This window comes from Eptatretus burgeri, chromosome 7 (genome assembly GCF_056783735.1).
Source record: "Eptatretus burgeri isolate ZD-2024b chromosome 7, Ebu_testis_v1, whole genome shotgun sequence".
Classification (NCBI taxonomy): Eukaryota; Metazoa; Chordata; class Myxini; order Myxiniformes; family Myxinidae; genus Eptatretus; species Eptatretus burgeri.
The window spans coordinates 85,285,281-85,307,960 of record NC_140967.1 but is presented as its reverse complement, the minus strand read 5'-3'; the positions used below and the strand labels follow the sequence as shown (position 1 = coordinate 85,307,960).

At 44.6% G+C, this 22,680-nt stretch overlaps 1 long non-coding RNA gene across 1 annotated transcript; it reads right to left on the bottom strand.

The window, feature by feature from the left end:
* Positions 1 to 2,317: 2,317 nt before the first annotated feature.
* LOC147023663 (uncharacterized) lies at positions 2,318 to 9,683 on the bottom strand. Its single transcript, XR_015059750.1, has 3 exons — positions 9,518 to 9,683; positions 9,269 to 9,352; positions 2,318 to 2,991 (listed from the first exon to the last, which is right to left on the bottom strand). It is a non-coding gene; the product is annotated as an uncharacterized LOC147023663 (long non-coding RNA).
* Between the last annotated feature and the right edge of the window lie 12,997 nt (positions 9,684 to 22,680).

The following is a 22,680-nucleotide window of genomic DNA, read 5'->3' as shown; positions in this document are numbered from 1 at the left end:
ATACTCCATGCCCTTTTTTTGGAGCGGGGCTCCGATCTGAGGCGATGGAAGCCCCGCCCACGTCTGTGCTCGGCACGCATGCGCATGAGGAAGGCTGATGGTGGCAGGAGTGAAGGAGGATGTTGTTGTTGTTGTTGTTGTTGGATATTAATTTGCACTAAAAAATAACTCGCAGCGCACATACACTTAATCACCCATTAAACATAGGGACGGGACCCTAACTATAAACACATACTTATCGAAATAACTGAACTGCGGGGACTCTGGCTGTTGTGTGCAAATGGCTGCCAGAATCGTAACAGTATTCTCCAAATTACCAAGAAATATGCGATTTTGAAGTACATGCTATTTATTTATTGAACATCACATCCTCAAGGTGACATCCATCTTTGCACAGGCATTCCTCTCGTTTCCCACGCATGGTTCCCATGACGCGGTGTAGCAGCTCCAAATAAATTCCGGCAATTTTTTGATGGTATTATGTCAATGGTATGGTGTGGATTAGATGGTGACACGTACTTTTCACACTATACCGGTACCCAGAAAATCGGTTTTTAAAACCCCCCGTTTCTCTGCCCCGCCCTGTGTATGACTCGCCCAAGGATTGTGAGTCACAGACATCTCAGATAGCGAGTTATATCCTGATTCCGAGAGTTACATTTGACCAAATGCTTGAGCGGTGTTCAAACAGGGCTCGTCCATATATAGTACTGATACAGGATCCTGGCTGGATTAACCATAGTCTGAAGCTCAATTCTGTTCACGCACCTCCCAGCTTTCAAAACTCCAGATTTACTCTGATTAACCTTTTCGTGTGAACACACAGTAGATCGGTCACAGATGATTACAATTTAAATCCTCAATTCCGCAGTGTTTTGTCACATTTTAACCCTCAAGCCCTGGGACAGCAGCCCAGATTCTTCAACACTTATCACCGTATCCATTGTTTTTCTTCCCATCTCCCTTCTTCTTTCTCCTCTCTGCAGCTTTAAGCAAGATGTTTTAAGCTGATCTTCCTGGACAGGCCTTTGTGAATGTTTCACACTTTGTAAATCATAGTTGTAACAATGAGTAGTTTTCAATTCCAGTGTCAATGAAATATTTTTCTTACATTATTTTCTAATTTGTTGTTCTCATTATTTCGACCAGAAGTGTTGATGTTTGGGCTGGCAGGCATAGCGTACGCACACTCGCCTCTGAGCTATCTGGCCTAGGGTTGAATCCCACCCAGCTGTAAATTGCCATCCCGGTGTCTCGCAGGTAGAGCGATAAATCAATGTGCATGCCATCCCTTGGATGGATGTTAGACTTGGCGTCCCTTCTGCCAATATTAGTTGGTTGATGTTAGGATCCCACAGTGTCCTTCGTGAAGTGTCGGTTAATTATGGCTAACACCCGAGCACAAAGAACAAATTCCTGCCTGGATTGTGTCTGGTCTTCTTGGAGATTTATTGACCCTAGGTTGTACTGCTTGCTATATCAGAGTGTGGTTGCTCTCTGGGAAACAGCTTCAACACTACAAACTAGTTAACCAGGTTGTTCACACGTATCACGTGAACAGCCTTCTTTCAAATAATGAAAGGCAATCGATATTGCTTTTTAATGTTGATCTTTCTCAATAGGAAACAGCCCTGTTCAAAGCTCCTTCAGGAGCCTTGAATAAAGTATTGAACACAGTCATCATCCTCTCATTGTACATTTCATTTTTGTTGTGTCAGCAAACCTAGACAAATTTCAATACACCTTACAGGTAGTTTAAATAATGTAGGATGGTGGGAAACAAACACTTTGGATTCTCTCTCTCTCTCTCTCTCTCTCTCTCTCTCTCTCTCTCTCTCTCTCTCTCTCTCTCTCTCTCTCTCTCTCTCTCTGTCTCTCTGTCTCTCTGTCTCTCTGTCTCTCTGTCTCTCTGTCTCTCAACCTGAAGGGCATTTAATACATTTCACAGACGATTGTGACTTGCTCTTACTCTTCTCAATTCGATGTCACACTGTTAATTTACACATGTTCTATATGGCTTTAATCAGAACGAAAAACTTCTTTTGCAGAGCTTTGCAAAATGCTTTCTGAAAGCCTCACGCTCCCCAAAATAAACCCATTTAGACTTTGAAGACCCCGTGAAGACACCCCTCTCCCTGCCACCTCCCTGCCTTTCCCACATTCTGACCGGTAAAGCATTAGCATGTCACGACCTATGATGGACCTCCATTGATGATATTGAGCGGGACTGGAATCAATCTGATGTTTTCATGTGTGTAAATTTGAAACTGCAGAGACATTCCCTGCCTGTAAAGAGAACAAAATTGGACTCGAAAGCTTTATTGTTTTTAATAACGGGCAATCCTTTACCAACCCGTTCAATGTCCTTTGTTGATTTAATCAACAAACATTCAGATAAATTTTCGGCTCTTTGTGCATTCAAACTCCGGTAGTGGAGGCCGGCTGGCTAGCGGAACCTTTGAAGCATCCAGATGTATGTATGCTGAGACTTTGTTGTTTCAGGGATAGCGGTTACTGTTATGGTTGAATGTGAATCTTCCAGTAAAACACTGCCAGCTGAAATTCTGACCCCTTCTTACTCCCCCACAACTGAGATAAATTCGAAGAATGCCATGTTTATTTTACTTCTTTGACTTGATAAACTTCAGCAATGTTTGTTGGCTGTCTGCCAAGGTCGAAAGAACACTCCAGAGTGACCCAAAGACCAGGTGCGGAAATACATTTGTACATTTTAGATGCGAGGGAAGATAGTGTCACAAACATATATATGTACTATTTGTACGTACTAACAAGATATTTAAAAAAAATTGTGTTTGAACCAGAAAATTGTGCTTGTAACAGTAGCATTATGGTTAGATCATCTGCTCCAAGTCTGGGAGGTTGGCTGTTTCATTCTGACCCATGCTGACTCCTGCTGTTTCTTTCCTTGGTGCTCAGCATTTAGAGGATAGAGCATGGATATGAACCCTGTGGGTTCACATTCCATGGTGGCTGGGGAGACAAGGAAGAGAGGGAGAGGGTTGCAATCTCATTAAAACCCCTTGCTGATAGTGGAGAGAAAAGTAGTCACAAGATGGAGTCACCTGCACCCAGAGTTCTCCAGGAAGTAACTTCCCACAAGGTCACCAACTGTGTTTGTCTCGTATGAAAAAATCGCGCAGTCTGGTGTCTGTCTGAAAATGTGTGCCTGAGTTTTTTTTTTTTGTGACAGCTCTTCCATAAGCCTTAGACAGTGTCGGAAAACAAATCCTATTGTTGAAGTAAAAAATGGCTGTCAGATCATAGCCTCAAAAAAGAGTCAAAAATAAAGTCAGTTTATGAGGGAAAAAAACAATAGACATCATTAAACGTCGTGACGTCGACTGATATGCCTCCGTCCACATTATGTCTTTGCTTCCTCTTAATTTGACCGAAAACCTCAAGACGATTGAACCTCAATATCTGATCTGTACACATGGATCATGGTATAATGGACTTCATTTAGTTCAAATCCCAAAGCCAATGGTATCACATTAACAGGAGTTGTAATGTGAACTCTGACCCTTGACCTTTGAGTAAAAAATAATCTATAATGGATGGACACACTGATGGAGGTTTATACATACTTGTAGCAAGTTTGATTTAAATCCTTTCAGCTCTTCTCAAGTATCGCATTTTTACCTGACGTGACCTTTGACCTCTTGATGCTGAAATCTAATCGGTTCATCTTTGCATCATAATATATACTTATACCGTGTTTGGCCAAAATCCCATCACTGGTTCACAAGCTAGCAGGGTAACAGAATTTTTACCTAACGGGACCTCTGACCGTGAACCTCTTGACCCCCATAATCTAATCAGTTTATCTTTACGTCATTATACATACTGTACCAAGTTTGACTTCGATTCCCTCAGCCATTCTTCAGTTATCACGGTGGCGAAAACCTATCATGGACGGACAGCCAGACGGACAACAGGAAAACATAATACCCTCAGTGACTTCATCAGTGGGGGCATAAAAATGCTCATAGAGCTGAAATGAAAATTTGGTTGGAAGAGTATGAATATTTTTGTTGCAAATCATTATTTTAAAGAAAATACATTTTTGGGATGATTCTTTGAACCAAAATTTTACAGCAACCTGAACTTTCTATCAGATATTGATTGGACGCAGCGACGCGCTGCTCCGGCGCATGCTCCCATACCTGACCTGACAGTACTGTGTCTATACGACAAGAGAGATGTTTGGCTGTCTGTGCGTGTCACCGTGTTTTTTTTTTCTCAGAAATGGCCAAACAGATCTTTGTCAAACTTTCAGAGGTTCATCGTGAGTGCCGAAGAGTGTTTTTGGCAAAAAATCTTTTGAAAAATTTGAAAAAAAAAAGTTGGATTTTTTGGGGATTAAAAACGAAAATAGCTCTGTCATGCCTAATCCTTTGCAGATCCGTGCAAGGTAATATTAAATGATCCCCAACCCCATTCCTTAGTGGGTGTAGGGAAGTGTTTAGGCCTCCAGAAAAATTAGAAAAAAAATTTACCCATACAGTAATTTGATTTCACTAGTGCGGGCTCGTAGGTGCGTGCCCGTAGGTGCGTAAACGACGACTGGATTGGGGCATTTTTTCAACCCCCCTCATCCACCCCCTTCTCTCGCCCCCTCCTCTCTCCCCCTCTCTCGTGCTAGTACCCTCTCTCGTGGGTGAGGCATGCCAGTATGTGCAGCTTCGTTCCTTCGCTCTCGTAAACGACGACTGGATTGGGGCATTTTTTCACCCCCCCTCACCCACCCCCCTCTCTCGCCCCCTCCTCTCTCCCCCTCTCTCGTGCCAGTACCCTCTCTCGTGGGTGAGGCATGCCAGTATGTGCAGCTTCGTTCCTTCGCTCTCGTAAACGACGACTGGATTGGGGCATTTTTTCAATTAGATCGGACCAACCATATCATAAATGGCCATAACTTGGGAAACATCTGGGAAACATACTCAGGTCCCCAGCGTCAATTGTGACGTCATATCAGACGAGGAAGAAGAAGAAGAAGAAGAATTGTGACACCCCTCTCTCTCGCCCCCCTCCTCTTTCCCCCCTAGTCTCGCCCCTCCTCTCTCCCCCCTCCTCTCTCGCCCCTCTCTCTCACCCCCACTCTCACCCCCTCCTCCCTCGCCCCCTCCTCTCTCGCCCCTCCTCTCTCCCCCTCTCTTGAATTGTGACGCCCCTCTCTCTCGCCCCCTCCTCTCTCCCCCTAGTCTCGCCCCTCCTCTCTCCCCCTCCTCTCTCACCCCCACTCTCACCCCCTCCTCTCTCGCCCCTCCTCTCTTCCCTCTCTTGAATTGTGACCCTCCCTCTCTCGCCCTCCCCTCTCTCGCCCTCCCCTCTCTCGCCCTCTCCTCTCTCGTCCTCCCCTCTCTCGCCCTCTCCTCTCTCGCCCTCCCCTCTCTCGCCCTCCCTCTCTCGCCCTCCCTCTCTCGCCCTCCCCTCTCTCGCCCTCCCCTCTCTCGCCCTCCCCTCTCTCGCCCTCCCTCTCTCGCCCTCCCCTCTCTCGCCCTCCCCTCTCTCGCCCTCCCCTCTCTCGCCCTCCCTCTCTCGCCCTCCCTCTCTCGCCCCTATCTCGCCCCTCCTCTCTCCCCTCTCTTGAATTGTGATGCCCCCTCGCTCTCGCACCCTCTCTCTCGCTCCCTCTCTCACCCCTCTCTCGCTCCTCTCTCGCTCCTCTCTCGCCCCTCTCTCTCGCCCCTCTCTCTTGCCCCTCTCTCTCGCCCCTCTCTCTTGCCCCTCTCTCTCGCCCCTCTCTCTCTCTCGCCCCTCTCTCTCGCCCCTCTCTCTCGCCCCTCTCTCTCGCCTCTCTCTCTCGCCCCTCTCTCTCTCGCCCCTCTCTCTCTCGCCCCTCTCTCTCTCGCCCCTCTCTCTCTCGCCCTCCTCTCTCGCCCCTCCTCTCTCGCCCCTCCTCTCTCGCCCCTCCTCTCTCGCCCCTCTCTCTGTAAATGTATTCACAAATGTCTACCAAGCACAACAATTAATTCAAACCTTGGGAAAGAACAGCTTTCAAACCCTTGGGAAACAGCTGTTTCCCTTGGGAAAATTCAAACCTTGGGATTAATTAATAATTTGAACAATTAATTGAAACCTTGGGAAAAAAACAGCTTTCAAACCTTGGGAAACACTTGGGAAACAGCTGAGACGGATGAAGAATGATATCAAACCTTGAAAAGGCACATACTCAGGTCCCCAGCGTCGATTGTGACGTCATACCAAACGAAGAAGAAGAAGAATTGTGATGTCAATCGTGCAAAAAAAATAAATAATAATAAATAAACATTAATTGTGACGTCATTTGTGACGTCATATCACCGTGTCTTGTCATTGGTTGACAGATATATGGCCGTAACTTGGGAACCGCTTATCCGATTAATATCAAACCTTGAAAAGGCACATCCGCGGGTCCCCAGCAATGTTCCTGGCAAGTTTCAATCAGATTGGACCGTCAAGCGTGCAAAAAATAAATAAATAAAGAACCATTAATTGTGATGTCATAGCACCGTGTCTTGTCATTGGTTGACAGATAAATGGCCATAACTTGAGAACCGCTCGTCCGATTAATATCAAACCTTGAAAAAGCACATCCGCGGGGCCCCGGCAATATTCCTGGCAAGTTTCAATCCGATCGGACTGGCGGTCGTCGAGAAACTGTGGTCGCATACAGACACACACACACACACACACACACACACACACACACACACACACACACACACATACATACATACATACATACATACATACACACACATACATACATACATACATACATACATACATACATACATACATACATACATACACACACACACACACACACACACACACACACACACACACACACACACACACACACTGCTGGAATTATAGATTAGATAGATTAAAATGCCAACATGATTCGACCAGCACCGCGCAACATCGGGAATCCCTGTTAGTATTGTAAAAGAAAGGAAGAAAAATACAGGCAAACGCTGGCAAAAGAACAATTTTCATTGATAAAGCAAAATTCTTTTTTTCATGTGCCTTACATGTGCAGGTATCCTCCATAAGGGAGACGAGGATGCATTGGATCTCCCTCTCCCCTGGCAGCTATTCTTGGTCAATGATATTAAGAGACAATGTGTTCGTTGTTGATATCATTGGTGAACTATATTTACAAGAGAGGATGTCCTTATACATCCCAGTCTCTACAACTCCTATGTCATGATTACATTATGGTTTATGATGTTTAGTACAGTATTTAGAATGCATCTGAAGGTTTCTATGGGTTATGATATGGGTTATGGTTGTGGATGGGTTATGATGAACTGTTTTGTTTGGAAAAGTTTCTGCCGATTTCCTCGAAAGTCGTGACATTCCACAAACAATAAGCTTGGTGGATAACTCTCATTATGATGACAAAGATGGTAGTAGTGTGTTCTAATCAGCGAAATCATAAAGTCTTCGGAATGGAACACTCATCCCCAAAGAGGAGGTTATTCTGAATGAAATGATTGAAAATTGTGAGTATTTTTGTCAAATTCTGAGATGAGGGAATTGCAAGGGATGACCAGGGTTGTGAAGTTGAGATTGGTGGAACAATGGCGGTGTTTGTTGGATTCCCATCCAAATGGTATAAAAAATGATGTAAGTATCCGCAACAAAATTGGTCAATCGACCGGTTCATTGGAATGCTGATACTTTTGGTGGACAGGCTGGGTGTGTGACAAGGACGAATTGATTCGATTTTGGTGAAGATGTAGATCCGGATGCAGACACGAGAATTTTTTGAAGTGATTCTCCATCATTGAGAGATAGGGCCAAAAACGATATATAGCATGATATACCAAAAGATTGTGTATTGGTTATGACAAATCTTGGTGTTTGAGTTGAATAGGTGACAAGAACAAGCTGATTAGATTTTGGTTCATGTCTGAATGCAGAACCAGCCTATCAGTGTGATACAAAATGTAAACTGTTTAGCCTGGTGGAGGTATGCGTTCTACCGAATGCCGTTCTAGTATTATGACTTGCAATAGCTGCTCCTACCGGTGGAAGTTGCACTATAATATATATATATATATATATATATATATATATATATATATATATATATATATATATATATATATATATATGGATGTGATTGTGGTCTTCCACCTTGAACGAACTGCACTGTGAACCTCTTTTTACACCAAATCATTCCTGTGCACATTCTGAGTGTAACAACCAGTTTTCAACTCAGCGGTTCTGGAGTGCGTTGAAGTGAAAGACACAAACAAGCAGACACTTCACGAATTATAGCATGACTGGCAGAGTACCCCACCCCATGCGCGATCTTCTTCCAAGCTTGCAACAGGTTCTTCTGATGCATACCTTTATTTGGGTGGTGTATAGGTAATTGACAGCCCTGTATACGCAAAAAAAATAAAAATAACCCGGGTTACGTGCATAAAGCAAAAAACATACCGACTGATTCTAATTCAAAACACCTCACAACACTGGAAAATGTGGGGCCAGCAATATTGTACTGTAAATGGTAGAGACTTGTAATACCCTCTGCCACCTGGAGGTAGCGCTATACGAGACACATTTACATAGAGAATTTGCCTCCCCGAAGACCACCGGCAAAGCAAAAACACCCCTAAACATAAATTTAGGTAATGCTGATCCTCTATAGCAGGTCTGGATGTAATTGGCCCAGAACTGTAGGAGGAGTAGCATGACAAACAAACAAACAAACAAACATCGGTCCGTTAAATTATAGTGAAGATTCCTAATATGATCTGAGCATGTGGCAAACAAAAATTGTACCACTCGTTACATGAAGCCGAGGTTTCTCTGCAATGCAAACCTTATTTCGAGAAGCAGCAAACGTTTATCGAATTAACCCTGCGAGAAATGTGGCACTGCCGTCTGATCTTCCAGTAGAGCAACAACTGTGTGTTCAAGGTTAGCTCTGCCCTTACCTCTCGGTGTACAAGAATTGTTTCCTTTGTCTGCCAATTCAGACTAACAATAGCATTCTCAGACATGTGAAGTATGCTTCCCCCGATCCACAACCACCCCCCCCTGCTTTCCAACGCCAACATATTTGGCTGCAATAAGTAAATGAATCACCACTCTTCAACTGTTCCTTCCAAACACAGCGACCCACGACAAATAATGCACTATCAAACCATTGTTCATTCAAAAAAATATATGTAATTGTTTGATCAATAAAACAAATGATGCAGCAAATAAATGTTGTGAAATTTATTGCATAAATGGTGATGCTTACATTCTGAAATATTCATGAGAATGATGCTTGTGTGATGCTTTGAGCAATATGTTCGTTCGCAATGCTTATCAGAATGTTGTTGAACTGCAAAATATACATGGAAAGTCAAACTCAGATCAGAAACATTGATAATCACAAATATTGATGAACTTGTAAAAATGATGACATTCCGGTATGTTTAAACTAAAGCATTTCCAAAATACAGCAACACCAAGCTTCTATAAAAAGGGTTGTCAGGTCATACTATACCAAAGTAGAATGGCACTCGGAAGAGCACATACCTCTGCCAGACTTAAGAGTTTACATTTTGTATCCCACTGATATACCCGATCTGAATCTGGACCTGAACCAAAATCTAATCAGTTTGTTTCCGTCACGTACCAAAATCATCCAACAAGGTTCGTCATAATCTGAACATAACCTTTTGAAATATCGTGCTACATATACTTGTATGTCGTTTTGGCCCCATCTCTCAATGGTGAAGAATTACTTGAAAAATTATGAAATTCTCGTATCCGGATCAGGATCCAGATCTTCACCAATATCGAATCGATTCATTCTTGTCACACACCCAACCTGTCCAAGTTTTGTCCAAATCCATCCATAATATTTTGAGATATTCTGCTCAAAGACAGACAAATAGACAAACACAAAAATAAAAAAATAGCTATTTGATCCGGATCTTCACTAAAATCTAATCGATTTGTCCTTGGCAGACGTTTAACCTGTTCACTATGTTTAATCTGAAAATTCGTCCATAACTTTTTGAAATATCCTGCTATATATCGTTTTTGGCCCGATCTTTCAATGGTGAAGAATCACTTAAAAAAAAAGTAAAACAGCCACTCAGTAGAGTGCATACCTCTGCCAAACTGATCGGTTTACATTTTCCATCCCACTAATAGGCCAGATCTGGATTTGTAGCTGAACTTCGAAATGTCTCCTACACGTCCATGGACCAGGCCACACGATACAATCCTATCTTTTTTATGAAATTCCTCCATCTTCCCCACAAACATAACAGTATATAACGTTTTGGGTCCTTTTCATTACCTGCTGAAGAAAGGAGTCTCATGGAACTGTGTACACAAGTAGCTGCTGTTCAGAAGTCAAAGGACCTGCTCCAAGCGTCAAACGTACTAGTTCACTGTGATCCTGATAAGGACATTGTACTGACGTGTGATGGTAGTCAGTATGGTGTGGAGACAATGCTGTCTCACGTTATGCCCGATGGTTCAGAGAAACCATTCACATTTGCCTCCAGGACATTATGTCCTGCAGAAAGTGACTATACAGAAACGTGACAGAAGTAAATAGACACAATTATTTTTCAAGAATTTCTTTATGTAACATTTGAAGAACATTTCATCCATTTTAAGACATACACCAGTATTTTGTAGACTTGCCATTTGTAGATTCCAATGCTTTTACTCTTTCAGACAAAGAACTAACAAGTCCTGAAATTTTCTCTTGTGGAATTTCTGCCCAGGCTTCATGAAAAAGGTTTAGCAATTCTACTCGTTATGTTGGTTTCCTGGACTTTTTCTGCACAGCTCCTTTCAATATGCTCCAGAGGTGTTCAATGGGATTCATGTCAGGAGACTGATTTAGCCATGGAAGTCGCTTGATTCCATTTGTGTCCTGCAATTTAAAAAATTTTTTTTTTGCAATGTGGCATGGAGCTCCATCTTCCATGAACATTGTTGTTTTTGACTATCTGACCAGTGGAGAAGACAGGGAGACGTCCATCCTCAAGGATAGAAATGTATATCGTAGAGTTGATGTTGTCAACACACTCCACAAGCTCTGACCGACCAGCGCTCCAGGTTGCTCCCCACATAATCACTGAAAAAAACACCGTGGATGACGGTTCGCTGCAATTGGTTCAAAGAGAACTCTTGACTGGGAAGTCTCCAGACCCATACGCATCCACTGTCAGAAAATTGAGCAAATTGGGAGTCATCTGAGAAAAATGGCAGTTTGCCAAAATTCGAAGGGTCTGTTGACCATCTCGTCAGCCCACTTCTTTCTCCTTTGAATGTTGGCTGGTCTAAGAAGGTTTTCTCCTAGTTGCTCTCCCAAAGTAGCCCAGTTGATGAAGTTACCGCACAGCAATTCTTGAGCTAACTTGGACCTCCTCTGCAACATCTGCTGCCTTGCAACGGGGAGTTTTCTCACTGGACCGCTTGACAGCTCGAAGACACCTTTCTGAGGGCCCAGATCAACCAGAACGGGAAGCTGTGGATTCCGTGCCTTCGCTGGTTAATTGCACAATCACCCGATTGACCGTAGAAAGCGGAATGCCAAGGTTCTGAGCTATGTGACGCTGGCTGACTTCACCTTCCGATTTGCCAACAATTCGACCTTTTTGAAAATCGCAAAGGTCGTATGCTCCCCGGGTTCGAAGCATAGTTGACTGTCATACACAACCCAGGAACTCGTTTCTGCAAATATATAGTTGAATATTAGGACAAACCACTGAGTAAAACTTGCTTCTACAAATTAAATCAATAAATTTAAGGTGTCTATTTACTTGTCATGTCTCTGTCGTCAGTTCGACAAGGAAGGTTTAGAAATCGTTTTCGAAGTCAAAAAGTTCCACCAATACGTATTTGGATGACACTTTGTGATCTATGCTGATCACAAACCACTGATTAGCCTGTTTGGTCCAACCAAGGCAACGTCCGTCACACTACCACATAGGATTATACGATGGTCGTTGCTGCTCGCTGCTTACGACTACAGCATTCAGTATGAACCCAGATATTCCATTATCAATGCAGATGCCATGAGTCATCTACCATTGCCCAATTTGGTCACTTACCCACGACTGCCTGGCAATGTGATTGTGCTGATGGATCATCTGGAGGACTGCCCTGTCGATGCCAACCAGATCTGCAACACCAGACATGATCCAGTCCTTTCCAGAGTTCTCCAAGCCATACAGCTTGGATGGCAGGCACTACTCAATGGGGCACCTTACCTACACCCCCTATGTCGCATGTTGAAATGAACTTGGTGTGGACAGTAGGTGCATATTGTGGGGTTGTCGTTTCATGATTCCGCAACATCTTCATCCCAGGGTGATGGAAGAACTCCATGAGTGTCACTCTGGAATAGTCAAAATGAAGTTGCTGGCTAGGAATTATGTATGGTGGCCGAATCTAGACACTGATATTGAACAGTGCATTCAACATTGCTGTCTGTCCCTGTAAAAGCACCAGGAATGTACCAGTGAAGGCACCACTGCATCCCTGGAAATGGCCACCACACTGTGGCATCGAGTTCAGTTAGACGATGCTGGACAAGTCAATGGTCAGATGGTACTAGTCATCACCGATGCCCATTCAAATAGTATTGACAGTTAAACAACACATGGTACTACATCTGCTGGAACAATAGAGAAACTTAGGCGTTGTTTTGCTACACACGGCTTGCTCACAGTTATCACTGGTGATGATGGTGCATGCCTCTCAAGCTCTGAATTCGCCAAATTCACACATTGGAATGGTATCCGACACACGTTTGTCAGCCGACAACACCACCAAGCTTCAAATGGCCTAGCTGAACGTTTAGTTGGAGTCAAAAAGTCCAAACTATGTAAACTGCAGGATGGAAACCTCGAAACCAGGCTCTCCTGTCTGCTCTTCAAGTATCGTACTATGCCTCATTGTACAATAGGAGTAACCCCATCAGAATTACTGATGAAATGACACATAAGGACCAACCTGGACTGTCTGAAACCAGATGTCTTCTCGAGTGTACCAGAGCCAACTTAACCTGAAGTTGCATCACGACGAGTCAGCAATGAGCCGCTCACTTCACACTGGGGATCCATTGTTCTTACGCAACTTTGTCGCAGGTGCTGTTTGCTTACCCAGTGACGTCATCGACAAAACCATGGCCGCAGTTGTATGCAATATGCTTTCATGATGGCTGGGTTGTCCGTCACCATCAAGACCACATTGTCTGCTGTCACTGCATTCCCATTGAACCTCCAACACTGCTGGTTATGTCTGAGCCGAAACAGCACCGATCCATCGTTGCGCCTGAATCTGGGAATGTTGTGCCTCTAACGGGCATCTCTGATCCACTCTTGCCTGATATTGATGATGTTGTTCCACCTGCAAACAATGACACTCACCATCTTGTGTGCCTGCTGCATCCCACATCCAGAATCAGGAAACTCCCTGATCGTATGGACCCATAGATGTGGTAGTCGGTCATCTTGTTACTTAAGGGCAGTTTGCCCCTGACCAATCAAGTTGTGTTGTTCTTGTTTTCCTCAACTTGGCAGCATTTGGTGTTGATTCACATGTTTGCTCAGATATTGTCCATGATTTTCACAATGAATACATTTTCACATTTGACACAAAATTTTTCATCCAGACTTTTGGTAATCGCATGTGATGTATGCAACATCTAGGCCTCATCATCACGAATTTACAACAACTGGATCTACTCCAGGAGAGCCACTCGATAGTGATTCGGTTCATTTTTTTTAGTAATCCTGCAGGGCTGCAATCCATGTTTTGATGTACCTGCAAAATAATAAATGAAATGAAATGGAAATGGAAATAGTTCAATAAAAGCCTTTTGAATAGATCGGAATCAGCGTTATTTTGAAGAACCAACACACCTTTGCCTGCCCAACAGATACTCGGACACGACTTCAGTAAGCCCACACCTATTTACCCTCCCCAAGTCCAGGCACGATGCTCATCAGTCACACCCGTCCCCCATTCCTTCTTCCAGATTTTCTCTCATCTTTAGGGCTGACTTTTTGTGCCTTTTAGTCTCATGCTCTTCCTTCCAGTCTTTCAAGAATGGTGCCCATCGCCAGGTCGTGGTGTCTTCCATACACACTCCAGAGCTATTCTACAATTGACTAGTCGGGTCACCTAATGGTCCACACACTCGCCTCTGAGGTGTGTAGCCTGGGTTCAAATCTCGACCCAGCTGTAAACTGTCACCCTATTGTTTGTCATACAGGGCACAACGTCAACGTGTGCATCGGCCCGTCTGCGAGCATTAGTCGGTGGACGTAAAACATCCCAAGGTGTCGTTCACGAAGAGTACGGCAGCAGTTAATACCAGAAATCCAAACAAGTTCTAAATTCGTGCTTTAAACGACAGGGGCATTGCATCAGCAGCACAGTCACCCTTCCGGTAATGATAAAAACCTGCAGCCAGATGCGGCAAAACAAGAAACAAGAAGATATTCCATACTTTATGGTTCTCAAACACTTATTTTTCTTTTCCAAATACCTTCACATACCATGGTGTGCTTCTGTGCAGTTAGCTAGCCATCATGTGCAACCTGTGGCTGCTGGTTGCATCATTTTCTGAGGGTCCAGCTGTGCCGCTGATGCAGTACACTGGTGCTCATTTTGCCGACCTCAGAAGGATGACGGATTGAGTCAACCCACCTGGTGTTAATTCAACGGTTTTATGGTTGATGCAGTACACTCGTGCTCATTTCGCCGACCTCAGAAGGATGGCAGATTGAGTCAACCCATCTGGTGTTAATTCAACGGTTTATGGTTGATGCAGTACACTCGTGCTCATTTCGCCGACCTCAGAAGGATGGCAGATTGAGTCAACCCACCTGGTGTTAATTCAACGGTGTAATGGTTGATGCAGTACACTCGTGCTCATTTCGCCGACCTCAGAAGGATGGCAGATTGAGTCAACCCACCTGGTGTTAATTCAACGGTGTAATGGTTGATGCAGTACACTCGTGCTCATTTCGCCGACCTCAGAAGGATGGCAGATTGAGTCAACCCACCTGGTGTTAATTCAACGGTATAATGGTTGATGCAGTACACTCGTGCTCATTTCGCCGACCTCAGAAGGATGGCAGATTGAGTCAACCCACCTAGTGTTAATTCAACGGGGGAGGGGCTCAAATTCAAGACCCAAAGAAGATCTTAAGCCAGCCACCTCAACCGTTAAGCCAACACCAAGCTCTGCGCAATTTCTATTGGATTTATTTTCCCCTTTTCCCCTTTTCCCCTCCATCCTCATGTTCACTCTTCCATGAGTCTCGACTTCTGTCGGAAAACAAAAAGCAACAGTTTGTAAGATGTCCTGTTTGCCATTTTGCAGCATATCTGAAGTTTCGAAAACTACCAGGCAAAACAAACTGCTGTATTGGGTTTCCTTTTGGAATCAGGCTTCACCTGGCAAATATGGTGTTGTTCCACTTGCTCACACGGATGAATGTAAAACGTATCTGTTGAAGCAAAATCAAAAGAATTCATCATGCTGACACCAGTTGTCCGAAAGACAAGAAAGAAAGGTCAGGGTCGGGTTCGCGAAGTAAATGAGAAAGAGTGTGTGATTGAATATGGGAAATGACATTAACAAATATCTTGGTTCGGAAAACAATGATTAATATGACGAATATGGACAAATGTTGTATCGATATAAAACAGGAAAGAGTTGATGTATGGCAGGATAATCGCGTGGAAAAATATGAGGAGAGTAAAAAGATTCTTATGAAAGTAGACAAATGCCATATGGTGGGAGACAGCACCTGCCGATTGGATGTCAGATACGTGGCATGGGTTTGGGCATGGATATTGAAGTCCATCACATCGGTGATGAATACTTTGCGTGTGTGTGTGTGTGTGTGTGTGTGTGTGTGTGTGTGTGTGTGTGTGTGTGTGTGTGTGTGTGTGTGTGTGTCCTCCAGAACGTCAAAACTATAAAACCTCGCAGCCTGAAACTTTGCATGCAAACTAAGAAAACTCCAAGGGTGTGTGTGTGTGTGTGTGTGTGTGTGTGTGTGTGTGTGTGTGTGTGTGTGTCCTCCAGAACGTCAAAACTATAAAACCTCGCAGCCTGAAACTTTGCATGCAAACTAAGAAAACTCCAAGGGTGTGTGTGTGTGTGTGTGTGTGTGTGTGTGTGTGTGTGTGTGTGTGTGTGTGTGTGTCCATAACTTCAAAACTATAAAACCTCGCAGCCTGAAACTTTGCATGCAAACTAAGAAAACTCCAAGGATGTGTGTGTGTGTGTGTGTGTGTGTGTGTGTGTGTGTGTGTGTGTGTGTGTTGTGTGTGTTGTGTGTGTTGTGTGTGTTGTGTGTGTTGTGTGTGTGTGTGTGTGTGTCCATAACTTCAAAACTATAAAACCGAGCAGCCTGAAACTTTGCATGCAAACTAAGAAAACTCCAAGGATGTGCAAGAGTGAAAATTTGTTGTTTGGGTTAATTAAGACACCTCTTTTGAATATAATTAACAGCCTTATTTAATTATATCCTTCACCACGCGATCCTCGGCCACCCCGTTGACTGGGGTCTGAAAGCGTTCACTGGAAACCTCGCTGGGGTCTGGAGCCGCCATGTTTTTTTGACCTGCTCAACCATACTTTGACTTGGAACAGGCCGCAACTTGGAACAAGCTGTTAATCAAAGCTACGAATCGCTGGGTACATTGCAATGCTTATAAACACCTGGATACGTCAGCGTTCGTTGTTTTATTTCATTTCTGCATATGCGTTCGCCACGAGTATCTCTTAAACTTAAAAGAATTACAAAATTTAAGTTCCAAAATCGAACTTACAAGCATTTCCGACTCTGAGAAAAGTGTTCATTTGTCCATCTGTGACATTTTGGTTGTCTCCGGGAGGTGAACATGCTTGGTGTGTGCTTCATGGTTGGGGTGGTGGGCTTGCAATCCTAGGATCCCGAGTTCAAATCCTGCTCAGCCGTTGAATTAATACCAGAAGGGGTTGAATCAGCCTGTCATCCTTCCAAGGTCCACAAAATGAGTACCAGCTTGTTGGGATGATTGAGCTGCGTCAAGTGTCCTGCGTCAGAGTGGCGACCTGTCCAGGATTATGCCCAATAGCCCAGGAGACTGCTGAGGGAGGCAGCACCAACGCTTTGCATAGAGTATGGGTGCAACAAAATGGATGGGAGGTATACGTTTAATATGACGGTTCAGTGATTGCCAATTGCGTGCCAAAGGAGCCGTTTCATATCGACCGTTTAGTTGGAGTGCTTGCTTAAAATGTTAAGCCACTTGGCAAGCGCTCTCAAAGCTGCTTGGTTGTTCATTTCGGGAAAAATACACGTGACTTCAATCTCACATCGATTTGACGTAGGTTTCCGCCTTTGTTGGGTCCCCCAGTGTCGTGGGGTGACTCAGGAGGTGTCGTATCCACTGAAAATGTGCAAGGATCACTTTGTGCGATCTCCATTTGTAATCCACTTCTCACTTCGACATCGATACACATGAAAAAAAACAATAAGGTCCATCCAACCAGGTGTTCACCCTGTTTGTTCTCGCTGTGAAAGCATCGAGTATAGATCGATATTTTGTGTTCTGTGGCTTGGTACATTTTTGAATTGAATTTCTCCAATTATATTCTCCATCATCTTAAACATTTCTCTGATGAAAACTCTCTTAAACAACAACAATAATAATGATAATAATAATAATAATAGAAAAGATCTCTTATAATGCTTCATCTTCCTCTTTCACACGTGTGGTTCTCATTACTGTATCATAATGCACTACTCTTTTACTATTTAAACAGACTGCTCTCAATTCAACCTCTCCTTCATACCTTGCCTAAAAAATCCAACTGTTACAGCGTTTCTTCTCTCCATTCTCTGAATTCGCCTTTACTGCATCCATCAAGAAACGTGTTTCATCGCATCTCTGACCTAAAACTTAAAAAAACCCAGTTTGTTATGAATGTTTCCTTTCCATCAACCATTCTTTTTTTCCAACTTCAGTGCCAACTCACTCCTCTCACCACTCACTCTCAAAGCAACCATCCCATTCTTCTCCCTCCAAGCCTCCCTCTCACCTCTCTCAAAAACTCCCCCCTCACCTTTCTCCCACCATTCACCCCCTCACTCATCCTTCTCAAAGTTGCGCCCCCCTCTCATTCACAAAGCTGCCTCCTTCCACTGCTCTCTCACCTTCATCTCTTCACTCCACCTCCTCAAATCCTCAACTGCTTTCTTCCCCCTCTCTTGTCCCCCTCTCCCCCAGCACCATAGAGCCTTTTCTCCTCCTCATCCGGCCACTCCCCTTGCTATTCTGCAATTCCCCGCACTCTTTCAACAACCCTCCTTACCTCCCCCCCTCGTCCCTTGTTCTACCCTCCCCCTCCTCTCCCACCCCATGCACCCAAAGCCTCCTCCCCTTCTTCATTAACAGTGTGGACCTCAAATATCCGGGGCCTTCGCTCAAACCTTTCAGATCTTTCCATACAGGTTGCCACTGACAAACCAGACATAATCTGCCTAACACAAACTTTCCTCCCCCAAGACGTGTCTGACTCCCAAACATCTTCCCTGGTTACTCCCTCCTCCGGTATGACAGACCTGAGCCTCGTCCTGGTGGAGGAGTTGCCCTCTTCATCAAAGACTCTATTCCTCACTCTCCATGCACTGCCCTCACTCCCCCACACCCACAGGAATCCCTCTGGCTACGGCTTCCCCTCCACTCCCACCTCATGTTTATATGTATACTGCACCATCCACCGAACAGTGATGACTCCATTTACACCTCACTATCTGAAAACATGGACCAACTTCTATCTTCCAATCCAAACTGTCTCTTCCTCTTATGTGGTGACTTCAATTGTCATCATGCCAGTTGGCGAGGTATGGGTACCTCTCTCACCTGTCATGGCACTTCAGCAAAAGCTTTCTGTGACTCATTGGGACGGACTCAATCGGTCAACTTCCCGACCCGGATCTCAACCAATGGTACTCCATCTCTTCTGGATCTGATTTTGACAAATTTCCCTGACAATATCTGCTGCTCTTTCTCCGCTCCAATCGGTTCTTCTGACCACGTACTTGTCAAAGTGGACATCTCTCTGGCTGTTATCAGAGAACCACCTCACCGCCGTCGAGTCTCGCGTTTCACTCAAGCCGACTGGCAGGGTCTCCGAGCAGCCATCAAACTTACAGACTGGTCTCCTATCACTACTTTCTCAAACATCAACTCATCCTGGGAATTCTTTCAAAGAAACTTGCTCTCCCTCGTGCACAGATTTATCCCCCTCTCGTCTTCAGTTGTCCTACCCTTCCTCCCGCCCTTGGTTCACTGAAGCTTGTGGTGAGGCAGTTGTCCTGAAACAACTTGTCTTTGCCTCATGGAAAGCAAACCCAACTGAGGGCAATCTCACTTCCTTCCACAAAGCTCGGAACAAGTGTGTATCTACCCTCAGGAGAGCCAGAAAACAACATCTTTCTCATCTCAAGTCTGAACTCTCAAACCTCTCTCCCTCCTCAAAATCCTGGTGGCATATAATCAAATCTGTTTCTGGTGTATGTTCCCCTCCATCCCCTCCCTTACCTCAAAAGGCCGCACTGCTGATACCACACGTGAAAAGGCTGAATGCCTAAACTCGGTGTTTGCAACTAAATCTTGTGTACAAAACCCATTGCTTTCTCTACCTGCCTCACACAGTCGCACCCAACTGTCCCTGGACTCTGTGTCCTTTTCTCCTGACAAGGTGGAGAGCTTGCTGTCAAACCTCGACTCATTCTGCAACCGGTCCAGACGGCATCAGCCCACGTGTCCTAAAAACCTGCTCTTCTGCTCTTGCTCACCCTCTCTCTGTTCTATTCACCCTCTCATTTGCCCAAGGTCATCTGCCATCTGCTTGGAAATCTGCTAACATCACTGCCCTGCATAAAAAAGATGCAAAAACAGATCCCTGCATCTCCAGACCAATCAGCCTTCTCCCAATCATCAGCAAGGTTATGGAATGCATCATCGCTTCAGACATTAAATCCTTCCTCTTCTCCAATGGCTTGATTTCCAATCATCAATTTGGTTTCAGACCAGGTCACTCTACCCTGGATATGCTACTTCTGCTCTCCCAACAATGGATGGAGGTCCTCAATGCCGGCCATGAAATCAGAGCCCTATCCCCAGACATATCGAGTTCTTTTGACACAGTCTGGCACCCTGTCCTGCTCACCAAACTCTCTTCCTATCGTATCCAAGGCCATCTCAACTCATGGCTCACAGACTTCCTCTCCTGTCGCAGTCAAAGTGTGGCCCGAAATGGAGTTCTTTCATCCCCCCTTCCTGTCCAGGCTGGAGTTCCTCAAGGTAGCGTTCTGGGCCCTGTTCTTTTTCTGGTTTTCATCAATGATCTCTCCGACCCTCTGGAAAATCCTCTATATCTCTTTGCTGATGACTCCACCCTCTGCCATAGCATCTGTCATCCCTCAGACCGGCAAGCAGCAGCTTCTTCGCTCACTGCAGAATTGGATAAAATCACAAACTGGTCCAACATATGGAACATGTCTTTCAATCCAGACAAATCTCACACTCTCACTATGTCTCTCTGAAAGGACCGTTTAGAATCCCCCCCATCCACTTTCTCAACAATCCTCTGGAAGAAGTCCTTTCTTTCAAGCTTCTGGGTCTCACGATCTGCCATGACCTTTCCTGGGAAAGTCACATTTCAAACCTCGCCTCAAAAAGCCAGTCGCCGACTGGGAATCCTCTGTCGTGCTCAGTCCTTTCTCGGCCCACCTGAGCTCCTGACCACTTACAAAGCCTTTGTCTGCAGCGATGGAGTACTGCTCTCCCCTCTGGGCTGGTGCTCCTGCCTCCCACCTTTCTCGGCTTCACGCTGTAGAAACCAAGGCATTTCGGATCATTGGCATCTCCCGCGATGAGGCTGAGTCTTTGGGCCTCTCACTCAATCACCGCAGGTTGGTCGGTGGTCTTTCTGTCTTCTACCGACTCCTCTCCAGCCTCGCCCCCCCTGCTCTCTCTGCGATTTGTCCCCCCAACATTTCCGCAGGGCTCTCAAGGTCCGCCAACAACCCCCTTCTGGTACAACTACCAAAATCACGAATCACTGCTCACCTTCACTCTTTCATTCCTCTTTTTTCCCTCCTTTGGAATAAACTCCCTCACTCTATTCAATCCCATTCTTCCCTCCAGGCCTTCAAAACAGCTGTTCACCACCACCTCTTATCATCCCCCATCCAAATCCTCGATCTTTTCGACCCCCGATAATCCACCCAAGCCCACCTCCTTCAAATTCCCTGCTTTCCTTCGTGAAAGTCCCTGTAATGTCCATCTTGTATTCCCCATGTTCCCCGTCCCATCCCTCTCCCTTCCACAGATCTCCTAATGTCTCTGTTCCCCACTGTTTTGTCTTTCCCACTTCCTCCCCTCTTGTCTCATGCCCCCCTTGCTGTGCGTTGTGTGTTAGTTCTCACACGAGCCTCGACATGGTATACAATATATATATATATATATATATATATATATATATATATATATATATATATATATATATATATATATATATATATATATATATATTACCCACTTTAAATCCTCTTTTAAAGAACAGTGTTTCAAGGTAAATCTTCGTGTTTGTGGTTTTTATTTACTTTATGCATGTGTACATTTACAAGTGTGTGTATGTACATAAACTGTATTACTACAATGCCATTTGGCACCGGTGTGTGTTTTATTGGTTATTGGTAGTTGGTTGTTATCTCCATCAAGGGGTTTCAGAAAGTGGAATGGAGCCCTCCCAGTTCTCAAAGTATCCACCTCCGTATGGGTGTGTGTTTGTGTATGTGCACGCATGTGTGTGTACGTGCTAGTTGCTGTTGTCTGCTATCTCCATATGTGGGTGGGTTTTAGGAGGTGAAACATAGACCGAACATGTCTCAGAGCATCCACCTCCGTGTGTGTGTGTGTGTGTGTGTGTGTGTGTGTGTGTGTGGGTGTGTGTGGGTGTGTGTGTGTGTGTGTGTGTGTGTGTGTGTGTTTTTGTTTGGTATCTACATATGGAGTTTCAGAATGTGGAATGGGGTCCTCCCAGGGCAGGCTCAAAGTACCCACCTTCATTTCAGTAAGGGGGTCACGATTCATGGACCGAGCTGTGAAGTTTTCTGTTCTCAAAGTTTTGTGTCGAGGGCTCTCTTTACGATCGTCGCTGAACTCCTGACAACTTTCAACTGTAGTTCGTTTGTAATAATATTCCCAGGGATGGTTTTTAATATCTCTGCGAGGTTCTTTGTCATCATTCCCGTAGCTCCAACTATCACTGGTTCAACTTTGGCATTCTTCAGTTTCCAGGATCTTTTCACTTCATTCTTCAGGTCTTGGTATTTGGTCATTTTCTTGATTTCTGCATCGTTTAGTCCAAAATCACTGCCATTAACTCCTCACTTATCAATGCCTTCTTCTCTCTTTTTTCTACCTAAATATGATGTCTGGTCACAATGCTTTGTTTTCGATGTTCACGCTCGATGGGATCATGAGGTCGTATGTGAGCGGTACTTCCATGTTTTCATTCCATGCTTTTGGATTATGTTCCCACAATTTTTTTGGAACTGGGATATCAAAGTTTTTGCAGATGTGCCAGTTGTTAACAATACAAACTGTGTTGTGTCG